We start from the raw sequence: 4542 nt of genomic DNA, 5'->3' as shown, positions 1-4542 counted from the left end.
GAAGAGGCAGGGCCAGGAGCTGAGTCTCGACCCCTGCAACCACACTTAGGCGAGTACAATTATGTGAGTACACACACACACACACACTCACACACACACACACACACACGCGCGTTAGGAAGTATTTCTTCTGTCACAGAGTTGTCAGGAAGTGGAATAGTCTAGCAAGTGAGGTAGTGGAGGCAGGAACCATACATAGCTTTAAGATGAGGTATGATAAGCTCATGGAGCAGGGAGAGGGAGGATCTAGTAGCGTTCAGTGAAGAGGCGGGGCCAGGAGCTGAGTATCGACCCTTTCAACAGCAACTAGGTGAGTACAGTTAGGTGAGTACACACACACACACACACACACACACACACACACACACACACACACACCAACACAGTTTGGAACCCACACCTTGCCAACCACGTACGGAAATTAGAGAAAGTGCAAAGGTTTACAACAAGGCTAGTCCCAGAGGTAAGGGGTATGTCCTACGAGAAGAGGTTAAGGGAAATCTACCTGACAACACTGGATGACAGGAGAGATAGAAGGGGATATGATAACGACAAATTAAATACTGAGAGGAATCGACAAGGCGGACAGAGACAGGATGTTCCAGAGATGAGACACAGCAACAAGGGGTCACAGATGGAAGTTGAAGCCACAGATGAATCACAGGGATGTTAGGAAGTATTTCTTCAGTCACAGAGTTGTCAGGAAGTGGAATACTCTGGGAAGTGATGTAGTGGAGGCAGGATCCATACACAGTTGTAAGAACATAAGAAACATAAGAAACAAGGAACACTGCAGCAGGCCTACTGACCCAGGCGGAGCAGGTCCACGTCCCCCACCGGATTAGCCCAATGACTCACCAAGTCAGGTCACTTTCATTTTAAGGAAGGAGCACGGCACCAGACCCAGCAGCACAAGCTAGTCAAGTCCAACTCACATCCACCCACGTTTTAGCCTGAATAACTGTACTCGGGAGTTTGTTCCACTCATCCACAACTTTATTACCAAACCAGTGCTTTCCTATATCCTTCCTGAATCTGAATTTTTTCTACTTGAAACCATTGCTGCGAAACCTGTCTTGCTGGAAATTTCAGCACGCTATTTACATCCCCTTTATTTGCTTTGTGGCTATTTATTCCCTCATCTATGTCGTTTATGTAAATTGTGAACAACAACGGGCCCAACACTGACCCCTGTGGAACACCACTTGTGACGTGACCCCACTCTGATTTCTCCCCATTTATGCAAACTCTCTGCTGCCTATTTGTCAGCCATGCCTCGACCCAGGAAAAAATTTCTCCTATTCCATGTGCCTTAAGTTTCCTCAATAGCCTCTGGTGTGGAACTCTATCGAAAGCCTTACTGAAGTCCATATACACAATATCATATTCATTACCATGATCTACCTCCTCAAACACCTTAGTGAAAAAAGTTAGTAAATTCGTAAGACAAGAACGCCCTTTTGTAAAACCGTGTTGAGAATCATTAATCAATTTATGCCTTTCAAAATTGCTACGAATTGCTTCTGCAATTATTGATTCCATAAATTTTCGCACTATGGAGATACGGCTTATTGGTCTAAATTTCGAAGCTAAGGACCTGTCACCTGCCTTGTAAATTGATATTACATTTGCCATTTTCCACTTATCAGGCACTATGCCAGTTTGTAGTGATATGTTGAAAAGATTAGCCAAAGGTTAGCAAAGTTCTTCTTTATATTCCTTTAACACTTTTAACATCAGGACCTGGGATTTTTTTAGGTTTTAATTTCTCAATTTGTCTGAGGACCATGTCACTAGTAACCGCAATCGTACATACTTTCTTATCGTCCTGTTCTACATAATCTATTACTTCAGGAATTCAGGAATTTCGCTAGTATTTTCCTGGGTAAAAATTGAGAGAAAGTAAGTATTGAAAATTTCACACATATCCTTATCACTGTCAGTGATCTGACCTGAGTTACTCTTAAGTGGGCTTATCTTGTCCCTAATCTTACTTCTGTATACCTGAAAGCACCCTTTTCGGATAGTCTTGGAGCAGGAAGAGTGACCTAGTAGCGACCAGTGAAGAGGTGAGGCCAGGAGCTGTGACTCGACCCTTGCGATCACAACTAGGTAAGTACAGACACACACATACAACCCCCCCCCACACACATACACACACACAGTATCTATGTTTCTGTTTTTAGGTGGGAGTGTTTTAAGGTTGTGATTTTATATAAAATTAGTGATGGTTAGGTTTGCATTTATTTGAGTGCGAGGAACTTTACCTCGATTGGGATACGATAAGTTGATGTATATGGCCTGGATTTTTTTTTATAGGGGTAAAATTAATTTTAATTTAAACTAAATTTATAGATTATTGGAGACTGAAAAAGACTTCCTTTAAATGTTTTCAAAACATTTGTTTTAAATAAACTAAATATTCATTCGAGGAGTAAATCTGTTAGAAGAGTGATTATGGGATTAATAATATAATAAGTGAAGTAGATAACAATGTGGGTTTGTCCTGTAAGAATATAAGGATCCTCTTCGGGGCGTGCTCCAATCCATGTCAGTAAGATGATTGTAGAAACAAGAGTTCAAAACAAAATTTGATTTAAAGGGTAAAAAGTTAGGCCTTGAAATTTTGATACAGAGGTAAAAGGAAGGAGCCAAAGAATTGCTACTGACAGAACTAGGGCGATTACTCCCCCTAATTTGTTTGGGATTGAGCGAAGAATAGCATATGCAAATAAGAAGTACCATTCAGGTTGAATGTGAACTGGTGTAACTAAAGGATTAGCAGGAATGAAATTATCAGGGTCTCCAAGAAGGTAGAGGTTTAAAAGTGTTAGGAGGGTCAAAATTATAAATATAATTAGAAATCCTACAATGTCTTTAAATGTGAAGAAGGGGTGAAAAGGAATTTTGTCTATATTTATCCACCACTCTGGAGCTAACAACCCTAAGGGGTTGTTAGCTCCAGAGTGGTGGATAAATAAAATATGAACGAGTGTTGCTGCAGCAATTAAAAATGGTAAAAGAAAGTGGAATGTGAAAAATCGGGTTAAGGTAGCGTTATCTACAGCAAAACCCCCTCAAATTCATTGAACTAAATCTGTTCCAATGTAAGGGATGGCTGAGAATAGGTTTGTAATCACCGTGGCACCTCAAAATGATATTTGTCCCCAGGGTAGAACATAACCAAGGAAGGTTGTGGCTATTGTTATGAATAAAATTAAAACCCCTACTCTTCAGGCGTGGAAAAAAACAAATGATTCATAGTAAATACCTCGACCAATGTGAGAGTAAATGCAAATAAAGAAAAATGATGATCCGTTTGTATGAATGGTTTGGAATAATCATCCGTAGTTTACATCTCGACAGACATGTGCTACGTTCAAAAAAGCCAAGTCAGTGTGCGAAGTAAAGTGCATAGATAGGAATAAGCTGGTTGCGATTTGAGCCACTAAACATAATCCTAAGAGAAATCCAAAATTCTAAAAAATTGAAATATTTCTGGGAATTGGTATATCAACAAATGCAGAATTAGCGAGTTTAAATAGTTAGTTTTTAGTTTAATATCTTTATTATGCACCCCATACCCATCCTGTGGGCGGTAGTCAAAAGATTACAGAGGTACATAATTGGTACAGGGACTGGACTCCAAAGTTTTGATAGCTGAGCAAGTTACAAAGGTAATGAAGTCACAATTTACAAAGGTAATGAAGTCACAATTTACAAAGGTAATGAACTCCACGTAGGTCTGGTCACAATCATGACAAGTTACGAAAGTATTTACAGATTACAGAGGTACGTAATGGGTCCAGGGACTGGGCCCCCAAAGTTTTGATAGCTGAACTAGGTACAAAGATAATGAATCCTGTAAGAATGGTTACTTACGTTTATACATGGCTACAATCATGAACAGATTGTAGAGTAATGAGCAATTCACATTTCCACACCCGGCCACAACTGTAATGAGTTATTGGTACAAATATTGATTGTTGAGTCACACACACACACACACATACACACACACACACACACACACACACACACACACACACACACACACACACACACACACACACACACACACACACACACACACACACACACACACACACGCACACACACACACACAGAAGAGAAAGTGCAAAGGTTTGCAACAAGACTAGTCCCAGAGCTAAGAGGTATGTCCTACTAGGATAGGTTAAGGGAAATCAACCTGACGACACTGGAGGACAGGAGAGATAGGGGGGACATGATAACAACTTACAAAATACTGAGAGGAATTGACAAGGTGGACAAAGACAGAATGTTCCAGAGACTGGACACAGCAACACGGGGACACAGTTGGAAGCTGAAGACACAGATGAATCAAAGGGATGTTAGGAAGTATTTTTTCAGCAACAGAGTAGTCAGGAAGTGGAACAGTTTGGGAAGCGATGTAGTGGAGGCAGGATCCATACATAGCTTTAAGAAGAGGTACGATAAAGCTCATGGTTCAGGGAGAGTGACCTTGTAGCGACCAGTGAAGAGGCGGGGCCAAGAGCTTGG

The 4542-nt window shown here is 40.8% G+C and overlaps 1 pseudogene; it reads right to left on the bottom strand.

The window, feature by feature from the left end:
- Positions 1 to 2423: 2423 nt before the first annotated feature.
- Positions 2424 to 3539, bottom strand: LOC138852584 (cytochrome b-like; annotated as a pseudogene).
- Between the last annotated feature and the right edge of the window lie 1003 nt (positions 3540 to 4542).

Source organism: Cherax quadricarinatus, chromosome 11 (assembly GCF_038502225.1).
Source record: "Cherax quadricarinatus isolate ZL_2023a chromosome 11, ASM3850222v1, whole genome shotgun sequence".
NCBI lineage: Eukaryota > Metazoa > Arthropoda > Malacostraca > Decapoda > Parastacidae > Cherax > Cherax quadricarinatus.
The sequence above is the reverse complement of the archived record's forward strand: the minus strand, read 5'-3'. Positions and strand labels throughout refer to the sequence as shown.